Source organism: Prionailurus bengalensis, chromosome C1 (assembly GCF_016509475.1).
Source record: "Prionailurus bengalensis isolate Pbe53 chromosome C1, Fcat_Pben_1.1_paternal_pri, whole genome shotgun sequence".
NCBI lineage: Eukaryota > Metazoa > Chordata > Mammalia > Carnivora > Felidae > Prionailurus > Prionailurus bengalensis.
Genome location: NC_057345.1, coordinates 69,264,057 through 69,289,653, shown reverse-complemented (window position 1 = coordinate 69,289,653; position 25,597 = coordinate 69,264,057).

The following is a 25,597-nucleotide window of genomic DNA, read 5'->3' as shown; positions in this document are numbered from 1 at the left end:
CTTGTTATTTATGTCATTTATGCTGCTGCTCCATCTATTCAGCTCAAAACAAGAACAGGTTTTGGAATCCAAGTTATGATTTTGGGTGTAACACAGACAATCAGGTGTTCTTGGACAAATTATTTGACGTTAATAAGCAGTGGTTTCTTCATCTGTAGAATTGGAATCCCTCTTAACCCAAACTCAATTTCATATAATTTCTAGTCAACCAAGCCTCTTGAATGAATAGTCTACATTCATTTTTTTCTATACTTTCATATAATCAATCCATCGTATGAAAAATCTGGTTTCATTTCTACCCCCACAACTAAAACTACTCTTGGCCAAGTCAAACTCTAACCCCAGACTCAATGGACATATTTTAGCCCACATCTTAGTGAACCTATTCTTGGAATTTAGCTCTATTAGTTTCTCAGTGAGTAATCAAACATTCTAGTTCCTTTCCTCGTTCTCCGTATCTGTTCGACTGTTCTTTCCTTGTATCCTTCATGGGTTTCTATTTTATTCAAATCCAGGTTTTTCCTCAGGTTTCCATCTCAACAATTATTTCCCCTTACCTCTGTTTCAGACTTGCATATTAACTTTACATATATAAATATATATAATACATATATATAATACATATATATAACACATATATAATACATATATATATAATACATATATATATATAATACATATAAAATCTCCAGTAAGTCTCCAACCTCCTCTTAGATATTAACATAAAATCTTCTTCAATCTCCAAAGCAGAAACCTGCCTCTCTCTTCATCACTCACCATGTGGTTAATCACCTAATACAATTTTCTCCTGATTATTTCTTGTATATACTACCTGCTTTCTATTTTTATTTTCACTGATCTAGATCGGTCCCTCCTGTTTTCCTTGACTAAAGTAATAGCCTTCTAATTCATCTCCCTCTGGTTTTTCCTACTTGGTGCTGCATTCTCTCCACAACAACGAAGTGATAGATCTAAAATCAAGTCTGACTATCTATTCCTCTACTTAAACTCTTTCAGTGGTTCCCCATGTCCATGGCTTCTTGGCATGGTATGTCCATATCTACCCACACAACTTCGCACTCCACCCTTACTGCCATAAAAATTGTATTTGTTGTGTGACACGATCTTATACAATTAGCTTATGCCACACTTCAACTTTAAGCTTTGTAATTCATCTGTGTCTTTGCTTTGATTGCTCTCTCTGCTTGATATATTCTTCCTACTTTTCAACTTCCAGATCCATTCTTCAATACTCAGCAAAAAGAATTTTTCAATAAATTTCTAACCCAATTTAAAAAGATTTTTTTCTATATCATTCTTAGCACTGACCACAATAAAAGTGAAATTATAATTTTATGTCAATTTCCCCTACTAGATATAACCTACCCAAGGACAGGATCTGTATCTTAATCAACTTTGCATTGTCAGCACCTAGCATAGTACTATATGCATGGAGATGATTCTATGAAGACACCCAATTTCTGTCCTGGGCTACTGAGTAGATGATGATGCTATTCAGTGAAACTAAAATAAAGGGAGCCACAGGCATGTGGAGCTAGACTACATGTTTGAGATGTTAAAGGACATTCAGATGAAAATATATAGTAGGTAGAAGAGTATATGAGTCTGAGTCAGGCATTTAGAAGGGATCTGGGCTAGAAGGAAAGGTTACAAAGTCATAATTATATAAATGGCAATAGCTCAATAAGGAAGTTCATGAATTGTTTTCTGTGTAAACTTCCATGCTGAAAGCTAATTATTTAGACCTTCTGCTTTAATCAGAGTTGCTACTACAGAAAATCATTTTAATTAACTCAAATACTCAAGAATCTGGATAACTGCAATATCCTTTGGTCTAGATTAAGACACACAGTTTTGATTTCAACTAGACTATTATGCTATTGTTTTGGAATTGAGAATTACCCACATGAAGCTATTAAATAATCATGACAAAACATATAAATTGAAAGGCTGAATTAAACATTACTGAGTTCTAATAGTCATGACAGTAAAGAATAAGTGTTGCTTTGTGGTATAAAAAGTGGACAATATGCCTGTAAGTCTAACATACTCGTGACCTCCAAACCCATGTTAATAGGGGCTATAATAAAATATGAATTCACATGTATGTTCAAAGGCAATATAAAATTGTCTGGCTAGGTAATAAAAAGATCAAAGGCATAAACTAGATATGCATTTCTTTTTTAAACCCTAGAACTATGAATAGGATGACGGGAACCTCTAATGGACATACAATGGGCAATGAATTTTATATATATATATATATATATATATATATATATGTGTGTGTGTGTGTGTGTGTGTGTATATATATATATATATATAATTCACTTATTTTTTAATATTCATCAAATGTTTTGAGTACCGGCTATATGTCATCACTGTTCTGTGCAGTGAAAATTGAGTAGTAAATAATATAGGCAAAAATTCCTTTTCTTTTTGAGCTGATAGTTTAGGGGGAAGACATGTAATAAGATAAATAAATAAAATAGAAAGAATGCTAGACGGTGATGAGTCATATGAAGTAAAGTGAAAAATAAAAGGGGAATTTGAAATGCCAGACTGGGACAATTAATTTGAAATATGGTGGACAACAAAGCTACACATTTTGACAACAATCTGAAGGAAGTTCAAGAGTGAGCACTGTAAACTTTTGAGGGAAGAAAATTCTGGGCAGAAGCCAAAACTGTAAAGTGGAAAGATTAGAGGGGTCCCCAAAGAACAGCAAAAAGACCTAGTGTGAGAGTCAAGAAAGCAAGGGGAAAGTAGTCAGATAGGTAATGGGTGCCCCTATCCGGCCAAACACCTAGACCATTGGTTTTATGAGCTTTTTATTCTGAGTGGGAGCCACTGAAGGGAATTGAGCAGAGAAGTGTCATAATCTAACCTATTCTTTCCCCCACTTCTAGAGCATCACTATGGCATCTGTGCTAAAAGTACACAGCAGAGGCAGAAGGATTGAAACAATAATCCAGAAAAGAGGTATGGTGGTTTATGCTAGGGTGGCAGCAGAAGATACGGTAGGAAGTAGACAGATTCAGGATTTATTTGAAGCTAAAACCGTATAGCATTTAGTAACAGCTTGAATGTAAATTATAAGAAAAAATGAAGCACTGAGAACGACTATAACATTTTTGGTAAATCAACTGGAATAGTCAAGTTGCCATTAGCTGAGCTGGGAAATACTACAGGAGCAGCAGGTTTGTAGCAGATAGTAAGAGCAATCAGTTCTACTTTGGGTCTACTGAGGTGCTTGTTAAAAGTTCCAGTAGAGGGGCGCCTGGGTGGCGCAGTCGTTTAAGCGTCCGACTTCAGCCAGGTCATGATCTCGCGGTCCGTGAGTTCGAGCCCCGCGTCAGGCTCTGGGCTGATGGCTCAGAGCCTGGAGCCTGTTTCCGATTCTGTGTCTCCCTCTCTCTCTGCCCCTCCCCCGTTCATGCTCTGTCTCTCTCTGTGCCAAAAATAAATAAAAACGTTGAAAAAAAAATTAAAAAAAAAAAAGTTCCAGTAGAGATGGTAGGTGGACTGTTAGATAAAGGAGTCCAGAATTTGGGAATGAGAATTGATATAGAGATACAAATTTGAGAGGTGTCAATATATAAATAGTAGGAGAAAAAGAGAGAATATGAAGAAATGATGTAAGAGAGTTAAATAGTAAATGGACTAAGGAAATTTACTACAACTGCCTAACAACACAATGCACTCACTTATCTACCTGATCATCAATTGAAAGTGAGACGGAGAGCAAAGTCCATGTGTAGGTGTATAATCAGCTGAGAAACCTGCTTAACTATGGCTATACTTTTTCCAGCTGTGCCATATGTTGAGACAGAATTTGGAGTGCAAAGGTTTATTGGGAAATAATGCCTCTGAAATTAAAGAGGAGGAAGCAAGATTGGAAAGAGGCAGCCGGCAGACCCTGATACAGACTGACAAACTCCACTAGTGGGATAGGAAACCCATTAGAGGAGTCTTGCATTAAATGCAAATGGCTAGACCTTGAGAGCACCATTTACTCAGTCATTGGCTGAAGTCACTGGACCTCTCCAAGGAGTTCACTCACAGAAGACCCCAAAGTGTAAAAAGCTGGAGACCATCAGTCAACCATATTCCCCACTGTTTGACAATTTCTTTCTCAAAGGAGGATCTGAGCAACATATCTCTTCAAGCCTACCAGACCAGTCTTTTCAATCTTTCATAAAGTGAAAAGGCTGAGGGTGAATTAAAGGAGATAATTTTATTAATTGAACATGAAATTTAAGCTGTCTAGGGAGGGAAGTGAAAACATGAGATTTGTAATGGACAGTAAAGACAGGAGAATCAGTGGATGTAAATTCTATCAGGACTTAAAGATTGTTGGAGTAAAGATACTAGAAGAATTGAGCGGAGAATATAGGAGGTGATGCCTACTGTGTGGGGTACATGAAGTTGGGATTATGGAAAGGCTTTTGCTAACAAGAAGGTTTAGGATGTGACCCTGGGAGTGAATGAATAGCTGCAGTCAGGTGGGAGACAAAATCAGTAAAGGAAGAGGTTAAGAAAATGAGAGGCCATGTTATGAGAAAGACCACCTATAAGAATACTAAAGTCACTGAGACTTAGGATGGCATTAGGTTGAGAAGTAATGAGCCAGAAGCAGAAGTCTTTAAGTAATGAAGGAGAGTGAATGCGAGATTGGTAGGTGACTTCAACAAGGAAGGTGGTAAATGACAGATAACATGGGATTCAAAGCTGGAAGGAGAAAAGGAAACAGTCTTGAGGAACAGGGTGGATACCTACCATACAGATATATAAGTGGAGTGGGAGAAAAATGAACATCCACTTAGAGTTGCAGAAGCAGCCCTGTCAAGAATCAGGTGTCCAGGGAGAGGAAGAAGGTGAGGTGATCATTCAAGAAGGTGCTGAATGTACAGGGGATTCTGTGGATGGTTATCCATGATTTCCCCAGGACCCTGTGGCTGGATTTCCTGAACTAATTAATACAGGGTGTTAAAGTACAGGAGATGAAGGGTAGCCTTGGATTCCAGGGCTTTTTATGGAGACAAACCTAACACAAATGAAAGGTATAACCTGATCTGATCTGTGATCTCAGAGCAGGTAATGGTGGTGAGACTGGAGTGACCGAGAGTTGGAGAGTGGGCGGGGTCTGTGGTCCCCTCTTCACTACAGTTGTTGGAGACATAAAACATGGGAGGGGCACGGAAGGCTCACATTATGTACATAAAATTACAGTTTGATGTTCTTGATGAGAGAATCCTAGTAAGTACATTTCATTTTTACGTATGTGGATGTTTTTACACAATCATCAATGTGATTCTGAAAGGAAGGAAGCAAAAGCAATGTTTTGAGTAGTCTGAGATGTGCTGTTAATTGTTTTCGCATGCTTCATCTCAATCAACTTCTTAACAAATTTGTAAGAAGGGTATTTAATAATTTTCTACATGTGAGAAAACTGATATTCAGAAAGATCAAGTGACTTGTCTAAGATCATAGCTAATTCTCAACAAGAGGTAGGATTCTTCAGTAGGTCTCTCTGACTTAAAGCCTGCACAAGGTTCTCTATGCTACGCCTTAACACCCATCTGACAGGATCCCTCTCTATGAAGGTTGTTTTAATATTTTATTTTTCTGAAAATAGTTATATATTTGACGTATGATATTAAATATATTTTTGCTATGTGTGAAAACACATATATGTATATATATAATTATAGTTATATAATTATGTATGTAGTTATATATAGCCAAGTATTATCCTTTTTGATAATTTTCAATAAATTAACTTATAATTCTACAAAAAAAGTTTAATTCCCCATGCATTATGCATTTGTTTTTCAGATTTTAGCCAATTTGTCAGATTCATTTATAAATGTAGCAGCAGATCAGAGAAAGTTGAATAGAGAATTTGAGGGCCAAAGCATCCACAGCTCAGATTTCTATCACAAATTGGAAAGAACTCTGTATGACAAGAGCTTCAGGTCTGGAACCAATAAGCAGTGGGAAAACCAAAGGCCCAGATTCCATACAAGCTATGCATTTTTCATCCATATCAAACTAAGCTGTTAAAAATATATGTACTTTCATACATTTATGAGGCTAGCTAAGAGATACCATATATATTGAATTCATTATATGTTTGATTAAAATTATAATAAATAATAGGTTTTAATGGTAATATAAAAAGCAATAAAGCACTCCAAAGATAATACAAATAGCTTATTACATTCATAATAATTTTTGTATATAAACAATGTGTCCATTTTTATTAAGTGTATTATCAATTATTTTGAGTCATTCTACACTCTAACACACACAAAAATTACTACACCCAGTTAGGGGCGCCTGGGTGGCGCAGTCGGTTAAGCGTCTGACTTCAGCCAGGTCACGATTTCACAGTCCGTGAGTTCGAGCCCCGCGTCGGGCTCTGGGCTGATGGCTCGAAGCCTGGAGCCTGTTTCCGATTCTGTGTCTCCCTCTCTCTCTGTCCCTCCCCCGTTCATGCTCTGTCTCTCTCTTTCCCAAAAATAAATAAACGTTGAAAAAAAAATTTTTTTTTTAAATTACTACACCCAGTTACATTTAATAGAAGGGGTTACTATACTGTCCTTTTTTAAAAAGTAAAATTATCTCAATGTAGTATTAAAATAGCTGCCTTGAAAATAATGCGAATTTTTTTGGCTCGGCCAACAGAGGCATCAGCAAATATTTGTCAAAGCTTGTTTCCTAGGCTCTCCCATCCTTGCAAGTGCCAATCAGCCCATTAGGCCGGTGATGAGGAGAGAGGAAGAACTTGAATTACAAAGCACATTCAGTTCCCAGAGAGAATAAATCCTTGAAAATTGATACTGACCATATTTCATGGAGTCTACAATATATATTCTCTGAAATCAGGGTGTCTTTTTAAAATGAAAGTCATCCTAGATTTGATAAAATGTGCCAAATGATTAAATGAATTTTTTAAGTTTATTTATTTATTTTTTAGAAAGAGTGGAGGAGAGGCAGAGAGAGAGAAGGAGAGAGAGAGAGAGAGAGTGTAGGAGAGAGAGAATCCCAAGGAGGCTCCACTCTGTGCAGAGCCCGATGCGGGACTGGATCCCATAAATGTGAGATCATGAACTGAGCTGAAATCAAGAGTCAGACACTTGGGGCGCCTGGGTGGCTCAGTAGGTTAAGGGTCCGACTTCAGCTCAGGTCATGATCTCAGGGTTTGTGAGTTTGAGCCCCATGTCGGGCTCTGTGCTGACAGCTCAAAGCCTGAAGCCTGCCTCAGATTCCGCATCTCTCTCTCTCTCTGCCCCTACCCAGCTTGTTCTCTGTCTCTCAAAAATAAACAAATGTAAAAAAAAATTTTATTTTTTTATTTTTTTTAATGTTTATTTATTTTTGAAACAGAGAGAGACAGAGCATGAATAGGGGAGGGGCAGAGAGAGAGGGAGACACAGAATCGGAAGCAGGCTCCAGGCTCTGAGCCATCAGCCCAGAGCCCGACGCGGGGCCCGAACTCACTGGACCGTGAGATCGTGACCTGAGCTGAAGTCAGACGCTTAACCAACTGAGCCACCCAGGCGCCCCATAAATTTTTTTTTTTTTTTAAAGAGTCGGATGCTTAACAGACTGCACCACCCAGGCACCACTAAACCATTAAATGAATTTTAATCAATTTAGCTTGGCACAGCAATTCACACATGGGTCAAATTCTTTCTCCACATCTTCCAAACAGATCTGCAGGCTCTGACAAAGGCAGAGTGAGCAGCAGAGAGTCCTAACACAAGAACTCTCTGAATAGCTACCCAAATATGAATACCCTTTATTCAAAGCAGGCCCGTGCCCACAGAATGACACAAGGCAAGTCTGAGTTCCAAAAAGATGAGTTGAAAAGCGTTTGCACACAACAAAGTGCTACAAGTTTCACTTCTCACTAGTAAAATCTTAGATAAGGCAATTCACCAATGGATCCTGTGGAGTAGACTCTTTTTTTTAACTATTATCAATTAAGTTCTTGTTGATGCCAAATATGGTTCTGACCAGTTTTGCATATTACTTAATTTAATTCTAAAAAGAACCATGAGGTACGTATTGTTACTTGATCTATAAATTTAGGAACTGAAACTCTGAGAGGTCAAATAATTTGTCCCAAAGTCCCCATACATGGAGTAAGTGACTGGTTAGGATTTGAATTAAGCTCAGTATGCCTTGCACTGCTCCAGAGGTCTCTCCCATTTCTGCAAGATGGCTTAGTGCGGACTCATGTGCCAACAGTCTCAGAAGTCTCTGCTCACCCACTTCAAGAATGAAAGGCTAACTGCAGAATTTGAAGTTAGAATCTTAAAACAGACACACACACGTACACACACACACACAAAAAAAACATGTTTATATGCCCTCAGAGATCTCTCATGTCTCTTGTAATTCAGTTTCCTTTGGGCACATTGTAATTTCCCCATTACAGTTGGAAAATACCGTTACATATCAGGAATCAAGATTAACTGTGGAATAATTTAGAATGATAGTTATAAAATGGTAAACTATAGTAGGAAAGTAAAATACTGTGTCCAACAAAGAAATCTCTAGTTTTGGACAGAATCTCTAGCACCTTTTTAGTGATAAACCATTCTCTTGTTAATGTTTTACAATTGGTGAGTGCAGCTGGTGCGTGATACACTTTACTCATGATATTTCACTTAAACCTCATGGCAACGAGATGGGTATTAGAATCCTCATTTTTACAGATGACAAAAAAAGAGAGAGACATTAAATAATTTGCCTAAGATGAACTGAGCAGCATTTCTAAATTGGTCTTTAAAACTTCAAAATCCATTTTCTTAACCATTACACTATACTCCCTCTTGGCCCTCCTGAATTGTCATAATGTAATTTGAAGGTGGAAAGGCAGTGACATTCTGAAACCGGGAGCTGAGAGTGAAGAATGAAGGAATCCCTATAATCATCTATTTCTGATTGCTCAAAATTTTTCAAATGGCATGTTACATAAAGTGAAGACAAATTGTGTGTTGGAAGGAATTAGTCCATAAAAGGCAAGAGTACTGTGGAAAAGAAGAGGCATTCATGTGGGGAAACAAGTTTTAAAAAATAGCGTAGGCAACTTAATTTTTCAATTCCTTGAGTTTTACAGTGAAGATTTAAAATTTTTTTTTCAATTTTTTTATTTATTTTTGGGACAGAGAGAGACAGAGCATGAACGGGGGAGGGGCAGAGAGAGAGGGAGACACAGAATCGGAAACAGGCTCCAGGCTCTGAGCCATCAGCCCAGAGCCGGACGCGGGGCTCGAACTCACGGACCGCGAGATCGTGACCTGGCTGAAGTCGGACATTTAACCGACTGCGCCACCCAGGCGCCCCAGATTTAAATAAAAGTTATAACATGCAATGTTCTGCAGTTTTGAAGACCAGAAGTACTTTTCAAATTCCTCTGGAAGACATGAAAGATAGTACTGGATTAATATTTCTAATGATACTGAACAGATCTCACTAGAACATTTAAAGACTGTACAAAAGACACTTCTCAATACTAAATACTTGGGAAAAGCTCAAACTCTCCATTCTCTGATGATGAACTTTAACATGAAAACATTTTACAGCCAGGGAGACTATAAGCCAAATTTATAGGCCAAAATTAGCAAAACATGCCAATCCCTTGTAGGTAATATGTTCTTGCATACGAGTGTGGGGGAGATAGCAGAGACAGAGGAAAGAGAAAGCTGTCTGAGGGGAATGACATTTCTAGGCAAAGATCACCTGCGGACACACAGATGACTGCTAAGATATCTGTGAATCTCCAACATTTACACATAATCTTCAGTATAAAGATTACTCCTTCAAAAATAAATGAAATTGGAGTTTTTCGAAATACAGTTCTGACAGACAGTTCAAAATAGCCTGAAATGTTGAAGATCAAATTTTAATGATATAATAATCTTATAACTAGATTAACAACTTAGACTAGTAATTGTGATAACCAAATAAAATAAAAGTACCATTAGTGGGAAATCAGATAATATCTAACCAGGACAAAGTTGTTATCAAGAACTAGTCATGAGCTAACTGTTAGCTGATTTTTTTGGGAGGGCGGGGGGAGGGGGCTCCAGTCTCCTTTCATATGATAGAAGTGAATACTTACCTTCCAATCTATTTATTGTATTTATCTGATTTTTCAATAACTGAAAATTTTCAGGAGCAACCCCAAGAAAATGACATAAATGTGGTTCCAGAAAAATCCACTTCTACTTAAAGAGAAAGGATCTGCTAAAGAAAACTTACAGATTTTTCCCATCAACATGCCCTCCCATTCCTTGCTCCAGGGATCGCTCCTTCTAGAAGCAGGTCTTTTCTGTTTTTCATCCCACCCTGCTAGAATCATTTCACATAATTTTGGGAAATGGTTCTAGCAGTGCTCATGTCACACTGTTGCTGCAGGTTTGAAAGAATTGTTTTGACTCCCACTTTGGCCAAATAGACTCTGACCCATACAGGGGATGCGAGAGTTTATTCTAACTCCAGGCACTCTCTCAAAGTGTTGGGGTAAAAATGAAGTTGAAAATAATCAGGTTTTATTCTGAATATATTCTGCCAATTCCAATTAAAAACAGATATAGATAGGGGCATCTGGGTGGCTCAGTTGGTTGAGCGTCTGGCTTCTGCTCAGGTCATGATCTCTCAGTTCGCGAGTTCGAGCCCCACATCGGGCTCTGTGCTGACAGCTCAGAACCTGGAGCCTGCTTCGGATTCTGTGTCTCCCCCTCTCTGCCCCTCCCCCCTCATGCTCTCTCTCTCTCTCTCTCTCTCTCTCCCTCTCTCAAAAATAAACACTGAAAAATGTTTTTAAAAATTTTTTAAACACAAAAAATGTTATATAGATGATATTGATGATAGTAGTATATACTAACAGACTAACATATATACTAATAAACACAGACACAGACATAAACATATATGCCTTTTCCAACTTGTGAGAAATCTATTGCTTTCTGGTAACAACCCCCCACCTTCGTCTACAAAATTGCAGCTTCTCAGTGGGAACATGGTAACAACAGGGGCTTCGAACTGCCTTTACGATTCACAACCAGGTGTTGTACTGACACACAACTGGAGAGCGGCAGAAGACTGACAAGCAGGCTGCTAAACCCCTCAAACAAACCGAAGGGGGTCCCAGCTCAAGAGCTGGAACCTACATTAGTTCTTCCAGCCTATGTCACCAGGCTTGTTAACCACGCTGTGCTCTTAATTTTTCTCTTCCCAGAGCAGAACCAAAAGGAGGGAGAAGAGAGAGGAAAATGGGACATTGCATCTCCAGTAGCTTTTCTCTCCAGGAGTTTAGGAATGGTGCTAAAAGGAAATCCAGCCCAAGGCACCTTTAGCTACAGAGAAAAAAAAAAAAATCTCTCCACAGCCTCCCGCACACCAGACAATACCAGTGTCAGTATTTTATGAAGACATCACTCCACCAGCCATAAGAGTGCTGGAGGTGACTGATAATAATTAATATATCTCTTCAATTACAGCCTCTGACAATATTACTGATAGGCATGTCATGGGTAACATTACATAACAAAAGATATGCTGGAAGTATTTTGTTATATGACTATTCCATCACTTACATTTTCTGCATCTGCTACTCTCCTTTCTCCTACTTGGATTGATGTAACTGCTTCCAGTGGCATTTGCTAAATTCCGGTTGTACCTCTAGGACCAAATTTTCATGGAGCAGTGCTACATTCACCTGCAAAAATCCAGATTCACCATTTCAAGAAATGGATTTGACTCAAGCAAAAATATCACCTAACATGGCATGCAGATGTTACATTTTCTTTAAGTGAGGCCTGGGATTAAGGGAGTCTGAGTTAAGAATCTGTAATTTTTATGCAAGAAAGTCAATTGCTTTCTTGAAAATGTAGCTTTCAATGTATATTTTGTTCTCAAGGGGAAACTCAGGCATCATTGTGTATTTCCTAAATTAATCCAATTATAATGATTTCTATATTTAACGATGAGCCACAAATGTTTTTAATCATGTCTTTCTCCCTATGGTACAGCTTACATAATACTATTGCACACAAGCTAAAGAACAGCACAAAAATATCCTGTACACCAACAGAATACCTGGCAACACAAGAAATTCAGCCTCAAAACTCAAATCATTCTCTGAGAGGGCAGAAGCCACAGATTTGAAACCAAAGTCTGTCATGCTTGTTTTCTTTGGCTTTCTCCATCCAGCCAAAGTGGATAATTCCAATAAAAAGTATTCACCTTGGGGTTTAAAATTATGCCCTTAAAATTAACAGGATAATTACCTACTTTGTATTTCTCTTTTACTCTAAAGACAAAAAGTCTTTGTTTTATGGCTTCCAGGAAAAAATTCTAAGAACTTAATAGAGAAAAAAAAAAAAAGTATCAAGATTGGGACCTTCCTGCATTACCCTGGGTGCCAGCATCAAAAAGCCAGATCTAGCCAGAAAAGAAAAAAAAAGAAAAAAAAAGGCCAGATTGAGGACCAGGGGTCCTGGCTTGAAAAACACCAGAAGGCATTTGATGACGCTGTTCTATTGTGATTTGTATACACTTGCATAAGAGTCCAATTTAAAAAAAGGTATTTTTATCTAGAGGTAGATGGAAATCTATAGAATTAGTTCAGTGTGTTCAATAAGATACTTGGCAAGAACTAACTGGAAATTACAGGGTGAGTTAGGGTGACATCTTAACCATGTGTGCTCATTTGGAAGCATTGGCTCTTTAACTTTTGAATATTCTCCAAAGGGAAACATTGAAGGGGACCATATTAGTTTCCTGGGGCTGCCTTAACAAAGTACCACATATCGGGTTGGCTTAAAGAAGAGAAATGTATTCTCTCACAGTTGTGGAGTCTAGAAGTCCAAAATCAAGTTGCCAGAAGGGCTGAGTCCCTTTGAGGACTGTGAGGAAGAATCTACTCCATGCCTCCCTGCTAGCTTTTGATGATCTTATATATTCTTTGGCTTATGGGGGATGCATTCCCTGTATCAACATAGTCTTCCTTCTGTAGCTATTTGTCTGTGTCAAAACTTCCCCACTTTATATGAACACCAACCATATTGGATTAGAACCCACCCTCATAATCTCATCTTAATTTGATCATCGGCAAAGACCCTATTTCCAAATAAGGTCATATTCAGAAATACCAGGGGTTAAGACTTAAACATCTTTTGTGGGGAACACGTTCAACCCGTAACAGGGATTACACTATTTTCAAAAACGCTAAGGATCTATTCATACAGAAGTATGTTTCCCAGAAAAATTACTTTTTCCACTATGCAACATCACCTCCCCTTGACTGAGTAATATACAGATAGCTCAGTGATTCTCCATGAGTTGAGCACTGAGGAGAGTAGGTGGTCAGGAGCAGGGACTACATATCATGGAAGAAAGACATACCTACAGATGAGTATCAGAATTAAAACTAAGTGTGTTTTAAAAAACTGTGTTCATATTTGAAATATGAAAAAAAATTTTCCAATATTAAATATAAAAAGTAAACCTCATCAAAGTATTATTGGTGGGAATAAGTGAAAGATATTTTTAGTGCTTCCTTGTCCATGCTCTTCCTCTGGGGGTATTAAAGTATGGTTTGGGAATGGGAGTAGGGTAAGAAGAAGATGACCATGTCTATCAAGGGGAGCAGGCCTCTTTCAGCATCAAGACACCATAAGCAAGGCAAGAATTTACTAGCACTATACTCAGCCATGCAAAGAGAATAGACTCCTAAGTTCTCTGTTATTAACATCAACTTTTTCATAAATCACCAAATTCTCATAATTACTTTCTCTCTGCTGGGTAACAAAGGGTACAGAACTAAATATAATGCAACCCAGTAAATTGTGTCTGATTCCATTTGGACCACTTAGTCTGTTCAGTAACAGTTCAGTTTTTCAAATTGCATCCTCTCCCCCTGCCTCTTGCCAGGATGATGTCTGAATACTTTGGGTGGCCAAGGCTGTGATGAAGTTTATATGATCTCAAGGTTCTGTAGATGGAGGAGACCTCAGATACCCTGGTGTCCTCTGGACCCTTTTGCTTGTCTTTTGACTACTGATGACTAAGACATATTCTGGCATTTTGGAGGGTTGCATGCTGGTCCCAGCCATTAATTTCCAGTCATCATTCCCTCAAAAACAGTAGCCTCTCTGTCTTGATTTCAGTCCCCTGGTGGTCTACCAGTTCTCATAGCACCCCTACATAACCTCACAGAAACCCTGTGACATGTTGGAAATATCCACATATGCAGTGTCTCCTGGAGTGGAAATTGGTGATCTATAGTCTGAAAGCCAAATCCAGCCTACTACTTGATTTTATAAATAAAGTTTTGCTGAAACACAGCCACACCCATCCATTTATGTATTGTCTATGGCAGCTTTTGTACTACAACAGCAGAGTTGAGTAGTTGCAACAAAACCCACATGGCCCACAAAGCCTAATATATTTATTATCTGAGTTTTAACAAGAAAAGTTTGCTAATCCCTGTTCTAAATGTTTGTAATCTTTAATTGTATGCCCAAGAAAATTATGCTACTACACACACACAAACATAAACTCACAGCCATGTTCCTGGACTCCTTAACAACATGTAGATCCTTCTTTGATACTCCTTTGAATTTCCTCTCCAAAAAAAGGAAAAGAAAACACAAAGTGTAATTCTTTGCTTTACCTTGGTCTTACTTTTCCCATAACTCATGAGCACAGGAAGGGGTAGATCTTCTATTTCTTTATTATATCCTGTTATTTTATCTACTCCAGACATATTCAAAACAAAGAAACAAACAAAAAAAACCCTCTACTCTCTAATAATCCATGTCTGAATCTTGTAAATAAAAGGGCCAAAGGAGTTTGGAAAATGCTTTTCTCTTTTGAGATTGTCTGGATATCACTATTACTGCCTTGTACTCAAAACAGCCAGCCTTGAGATTCAAAGCACATCAATGACCTTATGGGTTCCAGGAATGAACCATTCTCTCTCATTCCCTAAAGGCTTAGGAATAGAATGCTAAAAGGAAACATGATTTAGGCTGACAAATACATTGGTTTAATATCACAAAAGTACTATCACAGTTACATTAATGTGCATGATGATGTTTTACTGCTCTGAGTGATGCCAGATTACAGTGCATGCACCACTCTTAAACTCTAGCATCAAAGTATAAGCATCTATATAAATCTGACTATATACAAAAATAGAAACTACAGCACCCTCTTACATCAGTACCGCATTCAATCTGGATATTATCTCACTTTGGAATTATCTAGATATTATCTCACAAACTTGGAAAAACCATTTCAAAAACTATCCTTTAAACTTCTTTACTTTTTTTTTTTTTTGGTCAAGCAAATGTTTTGTCAACCAGCCTCCCCCTCTACATATATCTCAATAAAAATGAGACTGTTCCTGCTGTTCCAAAAGTCTATGGAGGTAAACAGGGCATTGTGTCATATTTATAACACAGAAGAAATCTTTAGCCAGATAACAAACTTGCATAAACACTTCCTTAAGAGTTGGGGAGCTAGCCAACCTATCAAGTGGGAGATATTTGCAAGCTATATATATATCTATCTATATCTATATATATGTCTACATATATCTATATGTATATATATAGATATAGATATCGATATCTATATATATATATATAGATATAGATATAGATATCTATATCTAGATATAGATATCTACATAGATATCTATATCTATGTAGATATCTATATCTAGATATAGATATCTATATCTATGTATAGATATATGTATATATATATGTACATATATATATCTACATATATATGTATCTATATATATATGTAGATATATATATCTACTATATACTATCTACTATATATATATATATACATATATCTAGATATATATATGGTTAATACCCAAAATATATGAAGAACTCATACAACACAATAGCAAAAAAAAAAAAAGATAACCCAATTTTAAAATGGGCAGAGAATCTAAATAGACATTTTTCTAAAGAAGACATACAGATGCCCAATGGGTACATGAAAAGATGCTCAGTATCACTAATCATCAGGGCACTGCAAATCAAAACCACAATAAAATATCACCTGTCCCCTGTAGAATTGCTAATATCAAAAAGACAAAAGGGTGCCTAGGTATCTCAGTCCGTTGAGCATCTGACTCTTGATTTCAGCTCAGGTCATGATCCCAGGGTCATGGGATTGAGCCCTGCTTAGAGTTCCATGCTGGGCATGGAGCCTGCTTAAGATTCTCTCTCTCTCCCTCTCTCTCTCTCTCTCTGCCCCTCTCTCCCGCTCATGCGCTCTCTCTCTCTCTCTCTCTGTCTCTAAAACAATAGTTTTTTAAAAAGGCAAGAGATAATAAGTGTTGGCAAGAATGCAGAGAAAAGGGAACACTTGTGCACTGTTGGTGGAAATGTAACTTGGTGCACCCACTGTGAAAAACAATCTATTGTTTAGCCATAAAAAAGAAGGAAATCTTACTATTTGTAACAACATGGATAGGCCTTAAAGCTATTAGGCTCAATGAAATGTCACACTGAGAAAGACAAATACTACATGATTCCATTTATATGTGTACTCTAAAACAAGCAAGCAAACAAAACCACCAAACTCAGATATGGAGAGCAGATTGGTAGTTGCCTGAGGCACGGTTGGGTAGTGGGCAAAATGGGTGAAGGGGTCAAAAGGTGCAAACTTCCAGTTATAAAATAAATAAGTCCTGGGAACGTCATGTTCAGCATAGTGACTATAGCTAATAATATTGCATTATATATATTTGAAAGCTGCTAAGAGGGTAAATCTGAAAAGTTCTCAGTACAAGAAAAAAAACTGTATGTGTGGTAATAAATATTAACTAGATTTACGTGGTGATCATTTCAAAATATATACAAATATTGATTCATTACACCTGAAACTGATATTATATGTTAATGATATCTCAATTCTAAAAAAGAAAAAAGCTAGGGAGCCAGAAGAACTAGAAATATGTGTTTATATGTTTATACTTATATATAATAAAATAATGAGAGTTCCTGCATTCCTCCAGGAATACCATTAGGTCCTCTACACCCATATATTATTTCATTTATATCTCTTTATCTTTTTTTTTCCTTTTTTTTTAAAAAAATTTTTTTTCAACGTTTTTATTTATTTTTGGGACAGAGAGAGACAGAGCATGAACGGGGGAGGGGCAGAGAGAGAGGGAGACACAGAATCGGAAACAGGCTCCAGGCTCTAGGCTCTGAGCCATCAGCCCAGAGCCTGACGTGGGGCTCGAACTCCCGGACCGCGAGATCGTGACCTGGCTGAAGTCGGACGCTTAACCGACTGCGCCACCCAGGCGCCCCTATATCTCTTTATCTTATGAAGAAGATATTATTAACTCTACTTAACAAATGAGGAAACTGAAGCCAAGTCACCTTATCGAGTTGCCCATAGTCCTAGAGTAAATGAGAAGGAGAGCCAGGATTGAGCCCAAATCTATTGGATCCTAAAGTATAATCCAAGGAAATGCTTTCCACATTGAGCCCCTACAAGCTACTGACATGTTGATAAGATGTGATGAAACAAATGTTTTAGGGGAAGAGACTCAGAAAGGGTCAACTGATGAGGGAGAGTGAAGGGAAGGCACCTCTGAGTGACGCATAGATTGGGAGCAATGGCTCTTGATTATTCTTAGGCACTATACGGACACAAAAGCACAACGGCATATCTCCATGGGAAACCAAATTCCTCAGAGTGGGTCTGGCCTTAAGACTTTCTTTTCCTATTACTTTTCTAAGTTATTCATTTCATGCACAAACATTTGCTAACCTTATTAGGCAACAGTGGCAAACACGGATCCATGATCCTATTCAGCAAATGGAACTCCACTCCTCAGTCACTACCCATCCTTCTACTATGCAAGCAAACAGACCAGCGGTATGTTCATCAGGCAACTCTCCACTAAAAGAAACATACACACATACGCACAAACACGCACATCAAGAAAGAACAGAAAAACATGATTTGTAGTATTTGCCATTTTCCACAGTATAAATATTTTCCACCATGACCAGTATTCAGCAATCAACATGTCAATCCTTAACGCAGAATTGGGAAAAAAAATACCTTTGGGAGATTGCATGAGCCAGCTCTAGCATACCACTGACTCAAATGGTGTCCTTCTACCTCTCCTGAATTTTCTTACACTTTATACCTCATTTTCTTCTGTTTTTGAAATACCTATGGCTTTAAAGTCAATGGCACACTGATTGAAAGTCTTTATTTTATGGCCGTATAATATTCTAGGTTGTATTACAGTAATCTTGACTACATCCAGCCCTAGGATAGGGAACATCAGATTTATTTTTCCATTCTAAGTGTGGCTTCACAGATAGTTTTGTCTATTTGTGCCTGGTATGATGAGTGGTTAGTTTTCTTTTAGTGTTAGTTGTCAAACTTCTTAAAGGATAGAGAAAATATCTAATATTTCTTATTTATTTCTCACTGAATACCTAGGAATGTGCTGGTGGTTAATAAATACTTGTTGATTGGTTCTTCTAGGTCATGTTCAGAACTCTTAAGCTACTACAGACTACAAATGGCAGCACCTGTGTGTGTGCTTTGGGAACTTACAGAGCTTGCAAATAATACAGTTTTATTTTGTTATTTCCTTCTGGCCCCACACAGAAGACCTCAGACTTTAAAGCTGAGGTTCTGAGCAACTCACTCTGAACCAAATGTATCCAGGGCTCTTCCTGCCTTTATTCTAAAGTCGGCTCACTGCTTAGTTCCAAACTGCTCTAGGAAGTCTGCTCCATACAGCATGTATAGGAAAAGAAGAACTTGCAGATTCAGGTTGGATCCTCCTTGCTGCAGAAATGAAACTCTACGGACCTAGTTTTCAAAATTTGAATAGCAGTTTTATTATTTTCCTAAAGAAATGTAGTCTCCACATAATGAGGGATCTTTTCTGGTTTGTTCACCCTTAAATCTCCAGAACCTAGAACACTGTCTGGCATAGAATAGATGTTCAATGAATATAAATGAAAGACAGCATAGCCATGGAAGTGAAAAGAAATAAAAAAGCGAGATGAAACAAAATGAAATATTGGGCAAATCACTCCAACATAAAAAATATACAAATGATGTTCCAGTATGAATTTATTTTATAAGTTTGAATCCATAATACTAACTCAGGAAGCCAATCGATAAGAAAATAAGATTACTGGACTATACATGAACCTCTGAAACCAGGCACCACAATTGATGGTTGTAATCTGATTTCAGCATGAGTATCCAATTTATTTCTGCATTTGTTTTGGTTGCACAGGCTACAGAAAATCCTGATTTACACAGATGACGAATGAATTATTTTAACATCTCTCTTTGTAAACTCAGAAATCTTCAATTAAATACATACAGAATCTTGAAAGAGTAGTAGGAAATTTGTGTTTGCAATTTGAATAACTAGTAAAATCTCAGAATAACATTTGATGAATGGTTTTCTCAACAAGTTTAAAATTTCATTGACATATATGAAAACATGTGCATATATACATATATACATATCTTGAAATATGAGACATTCAATAATGTTACTAATTTCATATATTTCAATGCCCATTTCTATCACATATTTACTCAGAGTTTTATACGAAGCAAATTTACTTATTTTTATGTTGAATCCAAATTTTAAGTTTCAATTTTATTGTAAACTTTATAGTAGTTGTAAATGAGATTAACATAGCAGGCTAGCATTGTCATTTTGGGTTTCTTTAGCTTATTAAAAATGTCGACAACAAGAGACACAGCAAGCAAAACCATATTTTAAGAGAGGCTTTATTAATGGTGCTATTACCAGGGAGGGAAAAAAAAAGACTTCTTGTCTCATTTGAAAGATTTGTATCAGCACTTGGCCTTGGCAGAACCAAGTAATTTCAATTTTATATACATATAATATATTATATATTATATACATTATATATAATGTATATAATATATATAAAATATATATATACACACATATATGTATATGTATGTATGTATATATATATGTGTGGATATATATATATATCCACACATAATACCAAAAATTCTGCATTGCAGAGAGTACACCTCTAAAATTTGGCAATTTCTATCAGAAAATGAAAGACTGTTTTAAAAGATGCTCATTAATCTGCTTAATAGCAAATGACTGTCTACTCAATACGCCACAATTATTTGAACTCATTTTGGCAACTGCTCCTATACTGCAAATCCTATAGTTTTTCCCACCCTTACTTTCTCAATGCTAATTGCAACACTGATCCATTTTTGACAACTGATTTGATAGAGCCTTTTTAAATTAAAATAAAACTTAAACACTTTTCCCTGTTGTATGTCCTTCAAGGATTTTACTCAGTAAATATATACCATTTGTGTTTACTCATTTGGTCCTATCTTACTGACAAAAAAAAAAAAATTGGTATAATGCATAGTGTTCATACCTTGAAACAGTTGAATTGTAATGGTTTCACATAATTCACTTTTTGAAATAAACAATTCTTCATGAGCAGCTTCTTAGTATCTTTTTCACACAGTATTTTAAAGGAATGGCAATAAGTGTATATTCACTGCTTGCTCATTCACCATGACTGTAGCAAAATCAATAGCAGAGGGTCGAATGAGTGTTTTCCTGATATCTTGTGCCTTTCCTCTTACTTACGTGATAACTTCAAATGGTGCTATAAATACTTTTTTATTGACCAATTTACATTTTCAAGCATACTTTTTCAAGAACATTAAATGGTGGTTCAAATCGTACTAAAAGATGTTGGAAGACTTACGTTTATAGTCAACCTTTATTCCAGAACTTCAGAACATGTCAGAATCCACAGAATAAAGAACTTTGCAAAATTTAATTTCACAAACACAATGAGGACTTTGTATAGAGGGCACTAGATTTGGGGCTGGTATAACTTGACTTGTGTCATCTGATCCTTATAATTTTCATGGAATTAACCATGAAATTCTATTTTCTTTTGAAACTTCCTGTTTTTAATTAGTGATGTCTAGTTTGAACAGCAATTATCCCACCCCAATTTTAACAATTACACTTGTGTGTATATTTAATTTAGGCAGGTAACATCTGACACTTTATTAGTAAAATATGGTCATGATGCAGTGTGTAGAGTTCACCTGTTACTGCACAATTGTCTAATAAGCCACGATAAGAGCGTGAGGGAGCAGATGTGCCTGAGCTTTGCCTGGCATTTACTGGAGCACAGCACACATGTGCTGAACTAGTGAACTCACTCGTATCATTTTACATGAGCAGGCATGTACAGGCTTGAATTCAAGGAAAGACCAGAGAAAAGCTCCAGCCTTCCTGGTAAATTACATGTTTGGAGGAAGGTCCAATATATGTGTAAATAAACAAAAGGAACCAGAGCACAAAATCTTCATGAAAACAAGTTAAACCCTGTGTACATGGTTTGATAGTCTCTAAAATGCTAAAAATTGATAGTCTCTAAAGTGCTAAAAATTGGCAAATACATGATAGAGTCTGTTGTTTTTGTTTTGGGTTTTGGCTGTGGTTTTGGCTACAGCTTTTAAAATAATGAAGTATAATTTTAGATGAATTAAACGTGAAACTCAATAGAAGCATCTTGTAGAAAATGCAGGTTTCACAGAAAGCAGTTTGAAAGTTACCGAGATCTCAAAAATGCCTGGCCCACTAGAAGACATGGTCAAAATGTTTGTCAACATTTCCCAAGTAAAATCCCAAGTACAATCACTTGCTGAGAACAGGAGTAAGGAGAATGGAAGGCCAAGAAAAGGAAGCTGGAAGGGAGAGAAAAAAAAGGTATGGAGGGGAGAGGGAAGGAGGGAGGGTATGGAGGAAAGGAGGGAAGGAGGGAGGATAAGGGGAAGGCAAGGAAGGAGAAAGGAAAGAAAGAAGAGAAAGAATGGGTCTTGAGCTGGTGCTCTGTGATTGGTCATCTTTACATTCTCCTCAATGTCTGCCTCTACTGCTTCTGAAGCCTCCCTCTCATACCGTCCACCTCCCACTAGGCCTGCTCTTTGTCAAAGCCTCCATACCCTGACCTCTGCTTGTAGGAGCAGACCCCACTGTATTGTGCTTTGCAGACACTGCGTTTTTTACAAATTGAAGGTTTGTGGCAACCATGCATCCAACAAATCCACTAGCAACAACTTTTCCAACAGATTGGCTCACTTTGTGTCTCATGTCACAGATTGGTAATTCTCATGATATTTCTAATGTTTTCATTATTATTATATTTGCTATGCTGATCTGTGATCAGTGATCTTTGACGTTACTATTGTAATTGCTTCCGGGCTCCACAACCATCCCATGTAAGACAGCAAACTTAACTGATAAATACTGTGTATGTTTTGACTATTCTACTAACTGGCTGTTGCCCTATCTCTCTCCCTCTCTTCAGGCCCTCCTATTCCTTTTGACACAATAATACTGAAATTAAGCCAATTAATACCTCTACGATGGCCTCTAAGTGTTCAACTGAGAGGAAGAGTTGCATGCCTTTCACTTTCAATCAAAAGCTGGATATGAGTAAGCTTAGTGAGGAAGGCATGTCTAAAGCCAAGGTAGGCTGAAAGCTCGGCCTCTTGCACCAGTCAGTCAAGTTATAAATGCTAAGGAGAAGTTCTTGAAGGAAATCAAAAGTGCTACTCCAGCGAACACATGAATTGAAAAACAGCCTTACTGCTGATATGCAGAGAGTTTTAGCGGTCTAGATAGGTGAAGCCAGTCACAACATTCCCTTAAGCCAAATCCTAATCCAGAGCAAGGGCCTAACTCTCTTCGATTCCATGAAGGCTGAGAGAAGTAAGAAAGCTGCAGAAAAAATGTTGGAAGCCAGCAGAGGCTGAGTCATGAGGTTTAAGGAAAGAAGCTTCCTCTGTGAAGCAATGCAAAGAGAAGCAGCAAGTGCTGATGTCAAAGCTGCAGTAAGTTATCCAGAAGATCTAGCTAATTAATGAAGGTGGCTACACTAAACAACAGATGTTCAATGTATACAAAATAGCCTTATGCTGGAATAAGATGCCATCTAGGACTTTTCATACCCAGAGAGGAGAAGTCAATGCCTGGCTTCAAAGCTTCATAAGGACAGGTTGACTCTCTTGTTAGGACTAATGCAGCTGATGACTTTAAATTGAAGCCAATGATCATTTACCATTCTGAAAATCCTAGAATCCTTAAGAGCTATGCTAAATCTACTCTTCTTATGCTCTGTAAAGGAAGCAACAATGCCTGGATGACAGCACATCTGTTTACAACATGCTTTACTGAAAATGTTAAGCCCACTGTTGAGAACTACTGCTCAGAAGAAAAGATTCCTTTCAAAATATTACTGTTCATTGACAATGAACCTAGTCATCCAAAAGCTCTGATGGAGATGTAGCACAAGACCAATGTTGTTTTCACCACGCCTGCTAACACAACATCCATTCTGCAGCCCATGAATTAAGGATCCATTTCAACTTTTAAGCCTTATTATTTAAGAAATACATTTCTTTTTTTTTTTTAATGTTTATTTTTGAGAGAGAGACAGAGTGTGAGTGGGGGAGGAGTAGAGAGAGAGGGAGACACAGAATCTGACACAGGCTCCAGGCTCTGAGCTGTCAGCACAGAGCCCGATGAGAGGCTCGAACTCACAGACTGCGAGATCATGACCTGAGGTGAAGTCGGACGCTTACCGACTGAGCCACCCAGGAGACCCAAGAAATACATTTCTTAAGTCTATAGCTGCCATAGATAGTGATTCTTCTGATGGATCTTGGCAAAGTCAACCCGTCTGGAAAGGATTCACCATTATAGATGCCATTAAGAACATCTGTGATTCATGGAAAGAGGTCAAAATATCAACATTAACAGTAGTTGGGAAGAAGTTGATTCCAACCCTCCTGGGTGACTTTGAGGGGGTTCAAGACTTCAGCAGAGACAGTAAGTGTAGATGTGGTGGAAACAGCAAGAGAACTAGAACTAGAAGTGGAGCCTGAGCATGTGACTGGATGGCTGCAATCTCATGATCAAACTTACGTGGATAAGAAGTTGCTTCTTATGGATGAACAAAGAAAGTGGTTTCTTGAGATGGAATGTACTCCTGCTGAAGATGCTGTGAAGCCTGCTGAAATGACAACAGAGGATTCAGAATATTATATACATGTAGGTGATAAAGCAGTGGTAGGGTTTGAGAAGACTGACTCCAATTTGGAAAGAAGTTCTACTGTGGGTAAAATGCTATCAAACAGCCTCACATGCTAGACAAAAAAATATTTTTGAAAGGAAGAGTCAATTAATATAGCAAACTTAATAATTCTCTTATTTTAAGAAATTGTGGGGGCGCCTGGGTGGCGCAGTCGGTTAAGCGTCCGACTTCAGCCAGGTCACGATCTCGCGGTCCGTGAGTTCGAGCCCCGCGTCGGGCTCTGGGCTGATGGCTCGGAGCCTGGAGCCTGTTTCCGATTCTGTGTCTCCCTCTCTCTCTGCCCCTCCCCCATTCATGCTCTGTCTCTCTCTGTCCCAAAAATAAATAAATGTTGAAAAAAAAATTAAAAAAAAAAAAAAAAAAAAAAAAGAAATTGTAACAGCCACCCCAACCTTCAGCAACCGCTGCCTTCATCAGTCAGCAGCCATTAACACTGAGGCAAGACCCTTCCCTCCAAAAAGATTATGGTTCTCTGAAGCAAGCCTCCGATGATGGTTAGTATTTTTTAGTAATAAAGTATTCTTTAGTTAAGGTATAAACATTGTTTTTTCAGGCATGATGCTATTGCACATTTAATAGACTATAATATACTGTAAACATAATTTCTATATGCACTGGCAAACCAAAAAATTCATTTGACTCACTTTATTGCAATATTTGCTTTATTGCAGTGGTCTGGAACTAAACCTGCAATATTCTGGAGATATGCCTGTAATTTCCCTTCCCATAACTCTTAGGCACTTCATGAATAACAGTTGTCTTTACCCCCAGAGGACCAAACGGAAGAAAGCATGATGCTGTATGCTGTGTTGGACTGGTGTGGGACTAAATTTTTATGAAGTTTCAATTAGCCATGCCAATATTAAGCATGACATTTTTGGTTTCCTGAATCCAGGACTATAGGAATATTCATTAAACAAATGCTTCTTGAGCACCTGTTGTGTGGCAATGAGTGTTAAAAAAAGATTGCAATCAACATTTATCAGCCACTTACTATGTGCCAGGCACTGTGTTAAGTGCATTCCATACATAATCTTTTCACTTTTCACAACACATGAGATAGGAAATATAATCCTCTTTTCTCATATGGGAAAACTTTGGTTTAAAAACATTAATAGCCTAAAGTCAAACAGTTGGTAACGGGATAGGAAGAGATTTCAAACTATATCTAAATGACACAAATTCTATGTTAATAACTCAAAACCCACAACTCTTCCTTCAAATGCATAATCTTTAGCTCACTGTATCTCTGACCAATTAATTTTTCAGGAGTTAAATTTTCCATCTGACTTCGTCCACTGTTACAGGCTATAATTTATTTTCAAAAATGCTTTCTG